The sequence below is a fragment of the Mustela nigripes genome, chromosome 9 (assembly GCF_022355385.1).
Source record: "Mustela nigripes isolate SB6536 chromosome 9, MUSNIG.SB6536, whole genome shotgun sequence".
Taxonomy (NCBI): domain Eukaryota; kingdom Metazoa; phylum Chordata; class Mammalia; order Carnivora; family Mustelidae; genus Mustela; species Mustela nigripes.
The window spans coordinates 32,890,409-32,910,137 of record NC_081565.1 but is presented as its reverse complement, the minus strand read 5'-3'; the positions used below and the strand labels follow the sequence as shown (position 1 = coordinate 32,910,137).

The 19,729-nt window shown below is 45.4% G+C and overlaps 2 long non-coding RNA genes across 2 annotated transcripts in view; both read right to left on the bottom strand.

The window, feature by feature from the left end:
* Positions 1-1,123: 1,123 nt before the first annotated feature.
* On the bottom strand, positions 1,124-4,914 carry LOC132025080 (uncharacterized). Its single transcript, XR_009406409.1, has 3 exons — positions 4,581-4,914; positions 3,217-3,294; positions 1,124-2,427 (listed from the first exon to the last, which is right to left on the bottom strand). It is a non-coding gene; the product is annotated as an uncharacterized LOC132025080 (long non-coding RNA).
* Positions 4,915-7,121: 2,207 nt separating this feature from the next.
* The window catches only part of LOC132025079 (uncharacterized), a 43,192-nt gene continuing 30,584 nt past the window's right edge, over positions 7,122-19,729 (bottom strand). Inside the window, exon 4 of the long non-coding RNA XR_009406408.1 lies at positions 7,122-7,240. This is a non-coding gene — a long non-coding RNA (uncharacterized LOC132025079). The remainder of the gene's footprint in view (positions 7,241-19,729) is intronic.

Sequence of the window (19,729 nt, the reverse complement as noted above, 5' to 3'; positions counted from 1 at the left end):
CTCCAAGAAGGATGAGGCCTGTGGCACACTAGGTTTGCACAGCATCTCTAAATCCTGGACCCTTTACTCACGTAACATCCAAGACTTCTTTCCAACAACTGTTCCATTGAGCTTAACCCTGCACAAGGTTGCTATAGAACATACATTTCTATTACATGCACGTACTCATAACAACCAGAATATTTTAGAACATCAATACCTTCCTCTACTAATTCCAATTTACAAACTTGAACGAGGCTGACAGTGTTTTACAGCTTACACAGATGCAGATTCCTTCTATTACAACAAAGTAAAAAAAAAAAAGAGGCTGTTATTAAAAAAATAATAATAAAATAAAATAAAAAAGAAGCTGCCCAAATTTTTATGCTGGGTTTTATTGTTATTGCTGCTGCTGCTGTTTTGTTGTTTTTAGAAAGAGAGTGCGTACACAGGAGGGCAAAGGACAGAGGGAGAGGGAGAATCTCAAGCAGGATCCATGCCCAGCTCAGAGCCCATGCAACGCTTGATCTCACGACACTGTGATCACTACCTATGCCAAAATCAAGAGTCAGCCGCTTAACAGACTGAGCCACCAAGGCACCCCATTGTACTCTTAAATGCATCAAATATTCCTTGTTATTGAGTGTACAAGTCTTAGAAATTGAAGTTTTTTGATCACACAATCATTTTATGTGTGTAAGAAATTTATCGTAATATACTTTCATGTATATTGCACTCACTGAGTGACACAGACTTGGTCTCTATTAATATTCATAAAGCATCTTCCAAAATTTTCAGTATTATAGCATGCTATCGTTAATTTTTATCAAAGTTATATATGTAATTTTCATGAAAATATAATATAAATGAACTTTCCCTTTGGGGCATTAAAATATTTCTGAATAGGACCCTTTTTTATAATAAGAGTAATTGATGAATGCTTTTAAGTATTTTTTTAAAAGATTTTATTTTTTATTTATTTGTCAGAAAGAGAGAGTGTGGGCGCACAGGCAGGCAAAGTGGCACGCAGAGGCAGAGGGAGAAGCAGGCTTCCTGCCGAGCAAGGAGCCCGATGTGGGACTTGCTCTCAGGACACTGGGATCATGACCTGAGCAGAAGGCAGCTGCTTAACCAAATGAACTACCCAGGCATTCCCCCCTTTTAAGTTTTTAAAAAATACATACAAAAGCTGAAAAAAGCCCATTATCTCTTAAATACAACCACTATTAATCAACATTTGTCTTTTCTTTTATGCATAGTTTTTACATCATTGCGATCCTTTGTTGTCTCTTTATTGATTTAAAATTATAGCAAGAATATTAGCATTTCGTTTTTTTTGTTTTTGTTTTTGTTTTTTTGAGGGGGCACCTGGATATGAATAGCATTTGTTTTTATACTTGAGGAATGTATAAACAAAGAGAATGATTTAAGGTGTCTCTCCGCATTCCAAGGGCTGTTGGTGGTTTCAGTTTTGGGGTTCCAGAAGGAGTAACGAGAGTGCTGCTTACTGAATGCGGAGGACTGCGGGCCTGTCTTAGATGATGACCCTGAGTCAGTGAAGTAGCATCTTGGTCCCAGCAGTGTCCGGTCTCCATAGCTGAGTCTACTTGGGTCTCCCCACCAGCTCCTCCCACCACAGGTGCTCAGACCATGCCTTCGCCAGGTCCCGAAGTAGGTCAAATGGCCAAGGTCAATTTTGTTACAGAGAAAATTGAGATAAATGGCCTTCCTTCAACCATGAAGTTTTGCTTTCCCTTTTCTCCCAACTTGGTGATAAATGAACAACTGTACATGACCTTAGAGAGTGAACTCCTGGTAAAATACAGCATCTAAGGTAGTTGAGACTTGGAGGCTTCAGTGGTGTAGCCAAGCCCCCCTCTGGCTGGTAAGTGGCAGCTGCGGAGCCCCCTCTCTCGGGGGTCCACATCTCCGGCCCTTCCACCTTTCTGTAAAGACCCACACCCCTGTTTCCATGCAGGCGTAAAACACCATGGAAAATGTGAGACAAAAGTGCAGCTGTCCTTGGCCGCGTGGAATTGGAAGATATTTCAATCAGACAGAATTAATGGGCTTATGGCAAAATCCTTCTAATTCCTCAGTCAGCTCGTCTGAGCCCGGGTTCGGGGTCCCCCCACTGCTGGGTTTTCATCGGAGGCTGACAGATGCTGCAGGTTGAGAACACAAACCGCGCAGGGTGGGAGGTGGCTTTGGTTTTCATAAAGGCCACAGGTGTTCGGGTTTGCCTTTCTGCTTCGCCCTTCTTTACACGCTGCCAGACGACAAAGACGCGATGAAGAAGACTGCTTTACCTTCTGAGGTTTCACACAACCAGAAGGATTTGCTGCACGGGGGGCGGCTTTCATTTGTCTCCTGTGTTTTCCCTGGGAGAGTTGGGCTCTCAAAAACAGCTCCAGAACGTCGAACCTGGAGGGCAAGTCGGGCTTCCCTCTGAGGAAAGGCAGGTTAGAAGAATAATACAGTGGAGTTAAAAGAGCGTTCTAACCAGGCCATGTGAGAGACCAGGGCTGGGATGCACCCGTGACAGCCAGAGAACGGTGAGAAAGGGACCAAACAGTTCACAATCGTCTCTTTGAAGCAGGGAGACTTTACCATGAAAGGCACACCCTTTGCCACTTGACAGCATTACAAAGAAATATATTTTCCCAAGCCAGCAGCTAATAGGGCCCCAAATGGAAACTTTCAATCTTTTGTTCTAATCATTCAGGTTGTCTTGAAAGAGAAGGCTGAAAATACGTAATTTCCCACCTGAGACTGGGTCACAGTTTCCTCATCCATAAAACTAAGGATTTTGAGCACACAACCACGGAGGGGCTGTTCTGGTATGGTCTCTGTTGTTTTTATATAAACTCAACAAACAGCACTGAACACTTTCCTTCTGGCAGGTGTTGTGCCCGTCTCCCACAGTGCCCAAGACACACATTTCCTGCCTGCAAGGAGCCACAGTTCACAAGGGGCCTCCAGGCCATACAAAGCCAAGTCTGGTGTGTCTCTGGTGCAGGAGATGCAGAGGGCCAAGGGAGGAATGAATGGAAGGAGAGATTTCATGCAGATGAAGACAAAGACTTTGTGGAAGAGGTGGCATTTCATTAAGCCTTGAAGGATGAGAGGGGTTTCAACACACGGATGTGAGAAAAAAAGGAAATCTAGGCAGGGGAGGAGCACAAGCAAGAAGTAGGAAAAGCTAGGTGAGTCCATAGTATCCTGAGATAAACACACCTGGGGCATAGGGCCGGAGCAGAGGAATCATCCGGAGGCCTCGAGCATTAGGGCATCCACTGAGGAGCCATTGAGGGCCTAAAGGAAGGGCTGTAATATCATTACACATATCAAAATTGTACTTTAGTAATATCACCAGCAAAACTGGCATATTTGTTTTCCGAAGGGTCCCCCGGGTGACAAATGGAGGGGCTATTAGAACCCGCCCAGGCTGACTTCCAAGCTTGTGCACATAACTCTCCAAGAAGGCCACAGAAACACTCTCAACGAGCTTCAGAGCTACAGCTGCAGTGTTCAGACTCCAGTGTCTTACCCAGAGCAATACACTGGGGGGAAACAACATCAGACAGGAAGGGGTGGAGATTCACCTGCTAATTCCTAGCCATAATGGGTGGAATGGTGGCCCCCAAAAGATATGTCCACACCCTAACCCCTGCTACTATGAGTATTACCTTATATAGCAAAAGACTGAACATGACTTTACATGACTAAAGATGTGAATAAGTCAAGGATCTTGAGAAGAACTTACCCTGGATTAGGGTAGCCCTACACGCGGCCTCACGTAACCTTATAAGACACATGTGCAGAGAAGGGAAGAAAGAAGCAATGTGACCACAGAGTTGGGAGTGACGTACCATGAGTAAGGAATATCCGAAGCCACCAGAAACTGGAAGAGGCAAGGAATGGACTCCCCCCAAGAGCTTGGACAGGAATACAGCCCTGAACCACCTTGATTTCAGACTTCTGACCTCCAGAACTGTGAGGAGAAACCTTCTATTGTTTGAAGCCCTAGGCTGTGGAAATCTGTTATAGCAGCCACAGGAAACCAATATACTAGGTAACCTTTTGTTAAATGTAAATTCATTTTGAGGGACATCTTGGTGGCTCAGCCAGTTAAGCATCTACCTTTGGTTCAGGTCATGATCTGAGGGTCCTAGGATGGAGTCCCGTGTTGGGCTCCTTGCTCATCAAAGAGTCTGCTTTTCCCTCTGCCTGCCACTCCCCCAGCTTAAGCTCTCTCTCTCTCTAACAAATAAATAAAATCTTAAAATAAATAAATTCATTTTGAATTAGTGATATATGCATATGTTTCAAAATTTTAGAAGGGTAAAACATTTATGGTTAGTAGGAAATCTCCCTTCTTTTTATACCCACAAGCTACCAGTCTTCCTCCACAGAGGCATCCACTATTAGTGGTTCTAAGTGGCCATTTAATCGTGTGTGTGTTTGTGTGTGTCTACAGAATCTTGCAATTATCCCTAAGTAATCTGGAAGGTAGCGTGTGCTATAAGGTTATGAAAACAGACCTTATCCTTGAAAACAGACAGATTTGGATCAGATTCCTTCCCAGTTCCAACACATACCTGGAGACTTTCTGGGCAAGTTCCACAACCTTGGAGGGCCTTGGTTTTCTCCTCTGTGAAATGGGGATGATGATGTGTCCCACGTCTGGGACTGCTGTGAGGATTTGATGAGTTGACATAGGTGAAGCTCCCAACTGGTATGTGGCTGCCTAGAGAGTCCCCATCCTATGGGCTAATGTCACTGCTGCTCACATGGCCTCTGGCAGGTGCCTCTCAGCTCAGCCTTTCTCTGCTTGGAATCAGCCTGGTGCATCTTTTGCTGACATGCCTAAGAGAGATGGCTACATTCTTGTCATTCCAGGGTTATTTCTGACTGCCTGCCATGGTATCTTCCTTCACTGCTGATGGAAAACCAAGGTTACAAAACATCGATAAGCCAATTTTTTAAACCCCTAAAGAGAAAGTAGTGAGCATTAAGTGGAGACAGATGTGTCTCGGTTACAAAGACAGGATTCTGGGCCTCTGCCCATACTGTTCCCTCACCCACAATTGTTCCAAGTACAAAAATTCTGATGGCAACTATGCAATAGGGTTGTCATTGCAATGGAAAGAATGTCAAAGTTAGGGAATTCAGAGCTATTTATGTCCACTACAACTTTGGCCTCAATTCTTCCACTTGGCGAGCCTCAGTTTTTTTATCTGTAAGATGGGGGTGATGTTCTTTTTCATACCCATCTCAGAGTCATCATGTGGGTTCCAAAAAAAGAATCAAGTGCCAACTTAGGCATTACTTACTCCATTCCTAATTTTATAGATGAGGAACTTGAGAGCCTCAGACGGCAAGTCACCAGCCCAAGATTACCCAGCAAGTCAGGAGCTGAGCTGGGGCTGGATCTTGGCCCTCTGGAGAGACCTCTTTTCTCTTGAGCAGGCTGAGGAGACTGATGTGATAAACCATACTATACTGTTTAACTGTCGCTTGAGACCACTCATCTTAATGATGTCTAGACCTCAGTTCACCTGTTTCTTTTTCTAAAGCTCTGCCCCAAATGGACACAAACCCTAGCCCTCTGCTGTTTGGCCTTTGGAGAAAGGGTATGGCATATTTGAATTCCCCCTGAAGAGGCGGGCTTCTACTCTTAATCCCCTCCTGACTACTGGCTTGTGACAGCAGTGATTCACCCACCCCTCTATGCCCCTTGATGAAGAATGCAGAGCATGAGCCTCGTGCATAAGGCCACTTGACCTTCTGCAAGGTGACACGGTGATGGGGGTAGGGTGTGTGGAGCCTTTTAGTGACAAATGATTCTTACCCAGATTGGATAAACATTCCCTAAGCCCACATGTAACTCTCAAATATTTGCTTCTCTGACTTGGACTTCATTCTGTCCAAGTTGTAGGGGACTAGAAAACAGCTTGGAGGCTTCTCATAAATGTTTGCCATGATCCAAGAGGAGGTGTTTTCTTTCTTTTTACCTGCCATTACAGATAAAACAACAGGGCAACAAGTTTGACACTGTGACGGGGAGGAGTGGCATCTGAATGAGCAGGGACGGCAGAAAGGTGATTTGGCCGCCTTGCTCTAGGAGAGGTGAAAACACCCAACACTCTAGTTCCCTCCTCTCAAATCCAGAGACACGGCAGAGAGCAAACAACAAGCACACACATAGCAGAATCGAAACGTATCCATCAGTTTTCACTTAGAACAGATAAGAGGGTCTCATGATGACCACAGAGAGTCCTCCTGGGAGCTGCACACTCACCCTGAAGTTTGGTTTCTATTTTTATACGTCTTCACGTCACAAACCGGCAGCCTTTCATTTCACCTTGAGGAGCTCCTTCCAGAATGACGATTCTTATTTAAGCCAAGCTTTACCATGATGGCTGCGAAACGATCTTCCAGCCCTAAAACTCCCTTCATGTTGATCGGCTGGCATTTTACTGGAAGCAAGAGCCTCTTCCTCAGTATTAATCCACTTACTACTGATCTATCATCACAGCGATTCAGAGATTCCTATTTTTTAATGGCTTATTTTCATGACTATTTTGATGCTTGAATTATCCCAGATTTGGCTGATGGGAGCCACTTCAGGCTGATTTCCGTATCTTTTTGACATGCCCCCATCACTTCTTTGAGCACTGCCTGACTCTCCAGCACAAGATGAACCAAACTCATCTTGTAAAAGGAAAGCACAGGGATTAGAACAGAAGAGAAGATGGCATTTACAGATCAATAAAGATGATTGTGCATTGGCAATCATATGTGTTAATAGGAATAATTATCCCAAGTGTTTAACCCACAAAGAAATAACCATGCATAGAAAGCAGGAAGGACTAGAAGAAAATGCTAGAAAGCTAGAAGAAACTTTGTGAGGATGATGAAAGTTGTTTTCATATTGCTCTTTTTTTCCCCTGTATATCCCAAATTGTATGTGATGAGAATTTTTATAATGAAAATAATTATTTTTCTTTCTAAGAATAATGGAGTGGGCCAACTCTAGAACACTGTAAAAGGATGAATAAAGATGTTAACAAACACTAAGAGAAATCGGCGGAAAGCACTTCATTGTCGTCAGTCACGCTGTCAAAACAAACCTCTGTGCCACACGCAGTAAGGAACAACGTCTTAGAAAACTTGGCTTCCTGGACCTGGTTCTGCCATGTGTGCCTGAGTGACTTTGCGCAAATCACATTCTCAATTTGGGCCTCGATTTCTTCATCTGAAAAAAAGAGATCATAAGTTCTTCCTATATCAGCCGTGCTACGAGACTCAAACAAAACCATATATACAAAACATCCTTTAAAACCTTACAAAGGTAAATCATTTTCTTCAAGAGTTTTTTTAAAAATTTGCTTCATGCTTTATGCAAAGCTTGCGTTTTTAGCAGGTTCCTTTGACATGGGTGGCAGAGAAGAGCTCTGGGAGTGTCTGTGAGCCTGCTTGGGTCTGTCTTGTACCCAAGACAGCAGGAGCTCCACGGCTGCATCTTGAACTGGGCTCCCTAGAAGCCACCTGGGGACGAGGACTCATGTGCAAGTGACTTATTAGGGAGTGTTCCCAAACAAGCATGGAAGTGGGGAAGTGAGATCAGAGAGGAGAGGAAGCCCAGCAAGTACCTCATCGGACAAGTCACTCTGTGATAACTTTGGCTCAGCCCACAAGTGAACTCCAGGGAAAGTTACATCCCAGGGTCGTCCTGGACAGGGGCGAGGGGGCTGGAGCACTAATACCTTTGTACCCATCAGTTACTGAAAAACAGGATGTGGGTGGGCAATCCCCCAGGTGCTTCCGGCTCTTCAGCTCTCCGGGGGACAGGCAAAGTGGATTCCAGCAGCCAAATAAATTAAATGTGGCCAAAGGTGGGCTCCAAAATGGTAAGGGGATCCGAGTGGATGTAGGCAGAATGCTGAGAACATCAGCCCAAAGAAGGCTGGACATTCAAAACATAGGAAATAAAGTGAGAACCAGTGTTATATACAGCACAGGCCTTAGAGAGGCACCACAGTTAGGTACATGGAGACTGGGCCCAGAGAGGCTGAGTGACTAGCCCTGAGTCACACAGATGGCAGCCAAATTCCAGCCCTGGTCTGCCTGGGTGAAGTCCATCTGATCTGCCAAAACCTGCTCACTCTCTTCTATACTGTGTCGCTCACTACACTGGGCCTAATGCCCTTTCCATGGAGGGTCATCCATAGGGAATTCTTCATGTGCCACAGACTCTTACAGACCGCCCTGCCTCCAGAAAGCTCAGACCCCCTGTGGATGTCTTCAGGATGGCATTAGTGGTCCCCCTCCCCCCAACGTAGTCACCCCTTTCTTCTTGAATTTGTCTAACTCAAGGCACCAAGAAGGCTGGAACGTGACTTTCTGAACCCCAAAGAGAGACGCCTATGTCTCAGATACAGGGTGGCCCGTCTCCTGGCTCCAAAGACATTATTAGTGATTCGGGGAGAGTCAGTTAGATAAACAGGTACCATCCCAAACAAAAGACCTTGTGAGCTCAGCCGTTTGTTTCTCCTTTATTGTACTTAAATGCAATTACCCCACATCCTGCATTCTGAACATGAGCAAACATGTGAAGGAGCCAGACACTCGGGAGCTCTAGTCACGCAGACCTTGCATCTAACTAGAGAGCCGTGGTCCAGAACCCCGGTTCCATGGCCAACCCTGCCACACACTTGCTGAGAGACAGTTGGGTAAGATGTACGGTCTTTTCAGGTCTTAGCATCCTTGTTCATAAAGGGGTCAAGCCATACCTACCCCATAATGGCACTATGAGGGTCTACAATATATCTAGAAGGCTTCAAGTGTCAAGCTCAAGGTACACATACATAAAAGTATTTTATCCACATTTGATCTAGCAGTTTGATTTTTATAAAGCCAAATGCAGTCATTCCCCTTTCTCAGTATCATTGATCCAACATCCTCAGACAACCAGACACCAGGCAAGAGTTAGGATAAAAATTTATAAGACCTCTGGGAGGAGGCACCAGATGACAAGAACCCAAGCACCCTCCTCATTGTGAAGTGACCAGGCTCCAAAGCCCAGTGTATTTTCTTCTAGGCAGTTCTAACAAGCTTTATTATTATGTCTGGTTTCTCTGAGGAGAAGTAAACAAAGACTCAAGGAGTTGGCCCGCTGACCCTAGCAAAAAAGCAGTATTTAATAGCCTGACAGGATAAATGTCCAAGAGAGTATAAATGACAGCTGTATTCACTCAAAATCACAGTCTGGGGTCAAAAGCCTACACATTCCAGAAGGCCGTGGTGTTGGTAATGACTCAAGACGCTAAGAATCAAGCTGCACTGTTTCCTGCGCTATTTAATAGTGCAGAGGAGTTCGTAGTAGAAAAGTTGACAGAAAAATGTCCAACAGCACTAGGAATTAAAACATAAGCATATTAAACAATAAGAAAATCTATGGTGTTTATGTTAGTATGTATTTTATGAACTGAAAATGCTCGATGCTGGTGAGGATAAGGCAAAACTTGTTCCAGAAAGCCAAAAATAATATAAATGTCTCAAAATAAAGGAAAGAGAAAGTGAATTCTCATAGAATAAAATGACATTTAGCATCCACTGAAAGTGGAAAATTGGAAATCTATACAGGAACAGGGAAAATGGCTTATGATGTCCATGAGAAACCGTAAGACACTAAGTTTCATGTACATACCACATCCAAGTGCCCACAACCACGTTCCCATGAAAAAAAAAAAAAAAAAAAGACTGCAAGGAATATCACTGTGCTTTTACTCTTGCCATCCCCTCCTTCCTTAGCACTATACAGGCAGAGAAACTGAGGCCAAGTGGCTGTCTCTGCCCTGAGAACCTGCCCCTACAGTTTCCATGTGACCCGCAGGAGGAGAAGGGGCAAAGAGGAAAAGCTGAGGGCCGGGCACCAAGAGGGTCATGTCCCAGAGGACATGTGGGGCTGGGGTGGAGAGGGCTGGCTCAGCACATGGCTTTGTCATGAGTTTTCAAAGTCATGAAGCCTGCTCTGGGACAGGCCCCGAGGAACAGAGGCAGGTCCGATCTGGTGTCTGCCCTTACAGAGCACATGGGAAGGAGAGATGGTCTCTGCCTGAAGTGATCAGGGAAGGCATCAAAGAGGAAGCGGTATTTGGACCTTGAACCCGGTAGGGGGCATGCAGCATGCTGGAGAAAGTTTGTGCTAGCTCCAGAGGGATGACTGCTAACTTGTCAGGAACCTTGCAGGCCGGTGCTTAGGCAAAGCCGTTGATAAAAACAAGTTCTATACACTTACAATTTGATAAAAAAATATTTGAAGCAAAGGTAATATGCAAACTTCATCATCTCCTCATTATTTTACTTTCTCTTACTATTATCTGTATCTTTGAGGTTGTTTATACCTACTGTGCCTGGGCGGTGGGAATACTGTAGTCATGTGCATCTCTTCTCAAATCCATGTTCAATGGCACCAAGTCACCATCTTGAAACTCTGGCACTGGGAGTATTTACATCACAGAAATGGGCAAATGCTCCAAATCAGAACTTGGCTTAATGTTTTGTTGACAATCAAGCATTCAGACCCTGGACTTCTAATAAGTGATGGAGAATATGTTAACAATGTAGACTAAATTCAAAAGTCTGCCATGCTTACCAGTTGTTGTTTTTTTTAATATTATGAATAGCATTAAAATATGAGGGAATTCTTCCAGTACTTGAAAACTATTATCTGCTCAGCAGACAATTATCTTTGTTACTGATGAATGAGTGAAGTTCCATTGTATGTCTTCATTATTTCATTTTGTCTTACTCATAATGTAAAGGAAAATACCAGTCAACATTGATGAAAGAACTTCACTCGACAACATGGAGCGACTTCTTTTCTTCACCACATCCTATGGTAACCAAGCATTTGTTCATAGCTCGGTTTTGCAATGCAATTGTTGGCAACAGAATTAGAAAAACTGACAGCAGATTTTACAAGGAATAGCAGCACTGAAGCTAAAAGCATATGGGATTTATGATATGGTATTGCATTTTATCTGTAAATTGGATGCTACACATTCTTTACATCCAGAAAATGTGTAGTAAACATATACAGATATATATTATATGTCCTTCTTCAGGAGAGCCTTTGGTAAACATCTACTAACATACCACAGGTAAGGACTGGGCAGGAAGAGGCAGGAGTGGGTAGAGAATGGTACAGCAGGGATTGTAAATGAGCTCTAGAGCAGAGTGTCACCGTAGGAGATGAGGTGGGTGCTATCTCCCAGGGACCGGCATCCTCACTGCCCTGGATTCCTCTGGCCCTGGGCCCTGGCCAGATTGCTTTCTGGAAGAAAAAGGATGTCGTGGGTGGGGCAGCACCTGACCTCCCAGGAAGTGAGCCTGGCTGGAGTTAGTGCTGAGTCTGACCACCCCAAGAGGAAAAGCCTTGGGGCCACCGTAAGGGAGAGAGAGGACCCTGTATATCAAAGCAAGCCAGAGGTGAGACAGCCAGAACTGAGAGGACCCTGGTATCTCATCACACAATCTCAGGCTCTCAAGGTCAAAAAGGAGAAGAGTTCAAGAAGGGGACCTTGGGGGGCACCTGGGTGGCTCAGCAGTATAAGCTTCTGCCTTCAGCTCAGGTCATGATCCCAGAGTCCTGGGATGGAGCCCCACATCGGGTTCTCTGCTCGGCAGGGAGCCTCCTTCTTCCTCTCTCTCTGCCTGCCTCTCTGCCTACTTGTGATCTCTGTCTGTCAAATAAATAAACAAAATCTTAAAAAAAAAAAAAAAAAAGAAGAAGAAGAAGAAGAAGGGAACCTTGGGGCAGGAACAGGAAGTCTGGGCGGACTATCTCCAAGGGGCTCTGCACACATAATCCTGAACCCATGCTTCAGAGACACAAGGGCAGGCCCCTGACGGCATTGTTCTTCTGCCTGATTCTTCTATTGCTTTGAGTCTAAGTGAGACAGGGAAGTCCAAGAAGCTCTCTGCCCCTCACTGTTCATGCCTGCACTTCATTGACTCTTACCATGCTTTCCTCAAGGCTTATTTTTCCCACCGAGTTTTAAATTCCCGTGTCTGTAGTCACAGTCCTCCAGCAACTCTCACCCTTCCTTTTGTTCTTGATGTTGTTTCTATCTTATGATTTCCCTCAATTAAGCCTGAGGTAAGTTTTTATTATCAGTTTCTCAAAGAACTGGCTTTCTGTTTTGTTGATCATCTGGATTGGTGTTTTGTTTGCTTTGGTTCTTTTTCACTCATTTCTAATTTCATCCTTCTACTTCCTCTGGGTTTATTTCTATCTAGCTTCCCGGATTGCAACTTTGGTGATCGCACTCCTTATTTTTAAAAATTATTCTCTTTTAATAGTGAGGATAGCTAGAGCTACACATTTCCCTCCGAGCACTGCTTTGGCAACATCTAACATGCCGGCGAGCTTTTGTTTCCAGGTGTGTGGATTTGCAGGGCGGCGGAGCTGTCTTTCAGTAACTGAATTCTAATTGCTTTTCATTCTGGCCTGTGAATATGGTTTGCTTGATGAAAGTGTTTTGGAATTCACTGAGATTTCCTCTGCTTACAATTTTTTTCGTAACATTTTTTAAAAAATTGAAGTATGATACACACTCAGTAAAGTGATTACAGATTATGTGTATAGCTTGATGAGTTTTTACAAATACACATACCTAGGGGGACCTTCATGGCACAGTCAGGTAAGCATCTGACTCTTGGTTTCAGCTCAGGTCCTAATCTCAAGGTTGTGATATCGAGCTGCCCTGTGTAGGGCTCCTTGTTCAGCGTGGAGTCTGCCTCTCCCTCTCCCTCTGCCCCCCACACATATACCTATGTCTCTGCCTATGAATCAACATATAGAATATTACCAGACCACAAGGAGACTTATTCTTGGCCGCTCCCTATCAATGTCCCTCAGAAATATCATCATGATTCATGTTTGCATTTGCAAGTTTTTGAAGTTCTTATAAATGAAATCATACAATATGTATTCTTTCATATCTGGCTTCCTTCTCCCTACATTATGTCTGTAAGATTCGTCCGTTTTTCACTGTAGCAATGGTTTATTTCACTGAAGCACAGTTGTCCATTGTACAAAGACACTGCAATTTATTTATCCATTCTATTGTCCTAAGACACTTAGGTTGTTACCAATACTTAGATTGTTACCTATCACAAACAATGCTGCTATGGACATGCTTATACATATTTTTTAAATTCAGACATGCATTTCTTATAGGTACATATATGAGAGTACTAATTAACTTTCAACTTTAAGATTCTGATTGTATTTTTTCCCTATATCATTTAAAATCCTATTTGGGTCAAGGTAGGATATAAAAATATTTTATCATGTGTGACTATTTCAAATGAATCGGGGGCTGTAAATCACAGCAGTATTCTCCCCCGTATTAGCTCTCCTGGCCCCTAGTGTTCAAACTTAGAAGAATCTTAGAACCCAGATTATCTCAGGCAGTGGCTCCTAAACTTCTGTCTCGGAATAATCTGGAGCACTTGTTAAAAATGCACAGTGCTGGGGTTCCTGGGTGGCTCCGTCGTTAAGCATCTGCCTTCGACTCAGGTCATGATCCCAGGGTGCAGGGATGGAGCCCTACATTGGGCTCCCTGCTCAGCAGGAAGCCTGCTTCTCCCTTTCCCTCTCCCCGCTGCCTGTGTTCCCTCTCTCGCTGTATCTCTGTCAAATAAATAAATATTTTCAAAAAATTTTAAAAATCTGCACAATTCCATCTCTGCCCCAAACCTATTGCCTTAGTTTCTCCAGGAGCAGGGCCCAGGAATCTGCATTTTAGCAAGTATCCCCAGGTGATTCTACTGCTCATCGAGGTGTCACACGTTCCTGGGTTCCACGTTTCCATGACTGTGGACCAGTAAGGGGCATTATCCCCATCCCAGGCAGCCTGAGACCCTCTGTGTCCCGTACTGAGACCCCCTGTTATAACTGGGCTCTCTCCCTGCCCACTTCTTCTTGTCTTCACTCCTAAAAGCCCAAGTAAAGAATATGGATGGCTTATCAGAATTACCAATAAGTTTGGGTAGAACTGGCCCCTTTCTTCACTGCACCCATGGGAAAACTGAGGTCAGGGAGATGAAGGAGAATCCATAAGGAGACAGGGCCCTATCCTCCCTGTGTCTACAATAAGGAAAAAGTCCTGCAAAGGGAAATCTCGTAGTCCCAAGTTTCCTGAGGGTATCAATGTTCCAGAAGAGGCCTGTGTTATCAGAGTAACCCTGGCCTTGGAAATCAAGGCAGACCCAAGATCAAATCCTATCTCGTCTCCTTGAAGTAAATAAGGAGGTTTCTGAACCTCAGGTCCCAATCTTGAAAATGGGTTTTGAGCTGACGTTAGGGTGAGAGCTAACATGTATATGAAACATTAGGCACATGGTATGTGCTGAATAAATGCGTACAATTACTACTAAGAGAATCTCAGTCACCTGGGAAGTCCTGTCACTTTGTCTGGAGTAGTACTCGGGCTAGGTGGCAGAAGAGGTGGAAGAAAGGAATCCTGACTCTCCCAATGCCTTACCTACTGTCTTTAGGCGCTTCCTTCTTCTTGTTACCTACATAGCTTAACTCCAAGTTCAACCAGAAGCCCTTCCATTGGACACATGTTTCCTGAGCAGCAACTGAAGACTGGGTCCTAAAGACACTGGGGTTTCCGTTCCTGCCCAAGAGTACCTGCCCTGACAGACAGGCAGGAGTGTATATGGACAGCTGCGGTGCAGAGGCAAAGTGAGAGTCTGGCTAAGGAAGTGCAGCCGCGGTGGGCCCCAGGGGCTGAGGCAAGCAAGGCAGGGAGAACACACCAGATGAGTGCAAGACTAGCCACTTATAAATGGGCAAAGGGAGGGTCAGAGACTTGGGCAAACACTCCCAGTGGCCCTAAAACCTGACTCCCCTGACTCTCCATTTTGGAATTTATCTTTTAGGGAAAGCTTGATTGATACAGGGTCATTCAAGAGCCCTGCAGACAGGTAAGCTTAGTATGAACTTGTAGGCATGAAGCACATCAAAGACATTAAGCAAACTGAGATTCATAAAAGCTTTTGTTTGCCTCTCTGAGCTAATATTTCACAAAGAAGGACATCCCCCAGCAGAGAAAATGTGAGTTTGTGTTAACAAGTGGTATTTACAGTGTATTTTGGTCTCAAAATCACATGTACATGGATGGCCAGATGCAGGAGCAAGAACTCCTCTTCAACAGCATTCTGCTCTTCCCACGGCCAAGTCTTGGACTTGGTGCACACGTCCAGTCAGGAGGCCCGTGTTCTAGCCAATCGATGCCTGACTTGCTTTGTGATCTGGGCAATTCCCTCTCACTCTTTGAGCCTCAGAATCCCTGTCTGTGAAATGCAAGCATTAGGCTAATTACCTCCCAGGGCTCCTTCAGACCCAGGGCTTTCAGGTCCTACTGTCTTTTTTGGGGATACTTGTAATAGCTCAGGAAGGTAGACATCATCATGCCCATTTTATATATCGAGAGTCAAAGCTTAGAGGAGGGAAGAGTCAGAGGTCACCAAAGAGTCAAAGGCTGAGCTGGAACCCAGAGTCCCACACTTTTCCCAAGTACACCTCCTAGGAAGCCATGTGTGTGCACATATGCGTGTACACACATGCATGTGGGGCAGGGCGCGTGTGGAAACATGTGCCCCAGAGCCGCCCTGCAGTTGTTCCTGGATGCTGCATGTGCAGACTCGTTGGCTGGGCCAGGCCTGTTCCAGGCAGTTCTGCCCTGTGGGAGGCAGGAGGAAAGGGGCAGGGGGGAGGAGGTTAGGAGCTACACCTACATTTTTGCGCTGCCCTCTCATTTCAGCAGCTGTAATGCAGGCTCCTGGCTGTTGTGTATTTAGCTAAGTCTGAGTGACTCCATACATGGGCAGTGGGCCGGAACCCTCCCCTCCAAGCATCGAAACTGACAAGCTCCTCTCCCAGCCGGGATCCAGGCCTGCAGGGGCACTCGCTACCCTTCCTGCACATGCCCACCGAAACACACACACAAACACGCAAGCACGTACACACTTGGCAAGTGCTTCCCCCGCTCTGGCCCCCAGTTCCTCATCAGTAAAATGGGAGACAACTCTCTTTGTCTGACCAGAGGATCCTTTGGGTTCAGAGACATTGAAGCTGGTTGTACAAAGTGTAAAGTGCCGAGAAGACCCTGCTGGTCAGTCAACCCATCCACGCACATGGTAAAGAACATTATTTTTAAAAATTATTTTAAAAATTATTTTAAAAAAATAATAAAAGGGGTGCCTGGGTGGCTCAGTGGGTTAAAGCCTCTGCCTTCGGCTCAGGTCATGATCCCGGAGTCCTGGGATCGAGCCCCACATAGGGCTCTCTGCTCGGCAGGGAGCCTGCTTCCTCCTCTCTCTGCCTGCTTGTGATCTCTGTCTCTCAAATACATAATAAATAAATTTTTAAAAAATAATAATAATAATAAAATAAGCCAGGTGGACTGCCTTTGAAATGAGATTAGATAAATTTACTGTAGTTTTACCTTAATACAAAATTAGTGATTTCAACCTTAGAATCATGCTGGAGTGCCCCTCCTCCTCCCCATCAAATCTGGAATGGATTGCAGAGAATACCCTGATTGACAATTCAAAACAAAGATACTGATTTTGGACTTCTAACCTCCAGAACTCTGCAAAGATAACTGTGTGGTTTGTGGCAGGGGAAGGGGGAGATGCTACAGGGAGGTAGTTAATAGAATGAGCTCTAGAACCAGAATGCCGGGGCTCAAATCCTGGTTCTGCCACTTGCTGGTGCATCATGTTGCCTTGGACGTGGGATTTCATGGCTTTGGCCTCAGGCTCGCCATCTGCCAGGTGAGGTGACTATAGCACCTGCTCTGCAGGGTGACTATGATGTCGGGATGTACAAAACTGCTCAACAAGAGTGGTTGTTATTATTTTTTTCTTAGAAGCAGAGTAGGTGGTGATGATCATATTCAAGGTTGCTCACTGATTTATTGCCAGTGCCTGGGTCAGCCCTGAGCTCTCCTGCACCCCCTCCAGTCTGCACTGGCTTTGGGGGAACCCTCTTTCATTGAAAGGTAGGGTAGTTACTCTACCCCACGTCCCTGCCCACGGCCTTGTCTACAGCTCCCATAGGAGTTTCCAGTGAGGAAAAGTCAAGTTCTCGCTGGGTAAAAGCAGAAAAGGAAGGCTCTCAGCACATTCTTTACTAGTGCTAGCTCCAACAACACTGTCATCTATGACTGGATACAGGGGTCTGGTGGCAGAGGGCTTGCTGAGAGCTGTAGGGGCCCAGAGATCTATCAGAAAAGGAATAAACTAAACAAAGAATTGGGTTCCAGATTCTGCACTGCCTGACAAGCTGGGTGACCTAGGCAAGTCCTTTCACCTCTCTTGAGCCTTTGGAGATAACAGTACTATTTGAAGTTCTTGTGGCTAGGATTTGACAAGATCAGAAATGTCTCACATTCCAAAGGATGTCAACAAAAAAGCATGCTCAGTTCAGCGAAGGTACAAGAAGAGGTCAAATGTGGAGACTGACTCTAACTTGCTAAGCTGTAAGAGCCATCATAAGCCCCCATGATTGAAAATTCCTATGGGAGTAATTTTATTTGCAATGCAAATGCAGCCCCAGAAGCCAAGACACAGAATTTCTGGTCAACTCATGGAAGGTGGGTCTGTCTTGAAGGCAGTCTCCCAGAGGGTGGGAACTGGAAAGGTTTCAGGGGATACACTTGCCTCTGACTAAAGAGGCAAGCGCAAGGTTTTTGGTGTTGGCCAGCACTGGGTTTGAATCCCTGCTTAGCCAGCTTGTGACATCTGAGTGGCCTTAGGTAAATCCCTCAACCCTCTGCCTCACAGTCTCCTCATCTATAAAATGGGCATAATAATCATGGTCCATATGGCCATGTGCAGGGTTATATAAGGCGATGCAGTGAAATGCTCCTGGCGCATGGTAAGCCCAACACATGGAAGCTTCTGTTCTCACTTAGGATTCTCTTGTTTTGGGGTGACAGAAATAAAACTCAAGTAAATGTTTTATTTCTTAATAAAGCTTAAGAAGGTGTTTTATTGATTTAATAACCAAGAGGGACAGGGGTGGAGCTGGCCTTAGGTTGGGAGGTCTGGGACAAGGAACTCAAACACCAAGACACTCTCTTCTCAGCTTCTCCTCTCTAACTGTTGCCTTCCTTCTTTCCTTCCACAAGACAGGGTTCCCCACGATGAGGACATGGCTCCCAACAGCTCTAGGCTCACACCTCCAACACCCATCAGGAAAGGATTCTTTCTAATCAGCTTTTTTTAAAAGTCCCAAGAAAGGACCTGAATTTTCCCAGCTTGGGTCACATGATTGTACCTGGACCAATCGTCCTCTGATGGGCTCAGCCTGGGTCATATGCCTAGAGCGCCAGGGATGTGCTCCTAGAATAAAGAGAGGACGGGGATGCTATGCAATTTTCTTCTCTGGGAGTCCTGCATGTGGGCGGAGAAGGGGAACAGTTCTCTGCGCTAGGTGCTGGGGGTGGCATAAAGCCACTTCTCACATGGGTTACACCCTCTTAGTGCGCCTTTGGTTCCAGGTTTATCCTAAAACATATTCTTTGTAGAAACAGCTCAACTTAATACAGCTTAATGCTGCCCAAATCCACCATCTTCAGCCGCTGTTTGCAGAGCTTACACAGAGCTCTCAGCAGGCAAAGCCCAGGCATGGTGATAGTCTCATGGGATGGCTTGTCATGTATATTTTCCTGCCCATGCCCACTGTCTCCAGACATAGCTGGACCTGGCCTCCTGGACACCTCCTGGATACCAGGCCACAGATCTCATGGAGACTGGGGGTGCTCTACTTAGAGCAAAACATGACAGTGCTAGAAGTGACCTCAGGAGCCACCTGGCCCATTTCACAGATGCGGAGACAAGCCAAGAAAGGGAAAGGGACCAGCCTACCCAAGGGTACAGAGCTCCCTTGGGAATGGTGTCCTCTTCCTCAAGCACCATCAACTTGTAGGTATGGTAGGTTTTCAATAATCTTTATTTAATCTTCAATAAATATTAAGCAAATGAACGAATGAACTAAGATTTTCATCCAGACCTTTTGTTTTCCAGGCCCATATACCTCTGCTCCCTCTTGAATGTAAGAATCATAATTTCTAAATCTAAAGTCCTTTCCCATTCTAAGGGGGATGTGTTCCTGGCCAGGAGGAGCAGGAGAGATGTATAGGTGCTGAGAGGACCCAAATGCTGACAATTCTAGGTGAAGTGAATGAGAAGTGACATGTGGTATTGGGGCAGGCAGGCGGGGAGGACAGACTGGAGAGGGATGACTATATACTCCTCATCTTTGTGTAATTTAGGATTTGGTCCTGTGTGTGATAAACAGGGCAGGGATTCCACTTCCATCTGCCAGATGAGGGACCTGAAGCTCCAAGATGGCAAATGACTTACTCAGCCTTCGTCCCCCTCCCCTTTGAGGAGGAGCTTAGACCCCTTCCCAGGTGTAGCTGTCTCAGCTTCTAGCTCACAACCCTCTGTGGCAGACACATGGGACCTCAGCACCTGCCACTCTGCCTAGGAGCTCTCCCTGGTGGTCCTCCCCAGGGCAGAGCAGACATGCTGGGAATGAACAGCCCCCTCCCTAGAAACGATTCTTAACCAGTGGCTGACACTCTGACACCCAAGCTGAGGATACATACTCCAGTTGCCTTGCCCCTCAGGTGGCTTAACACTGAGGCTGAAC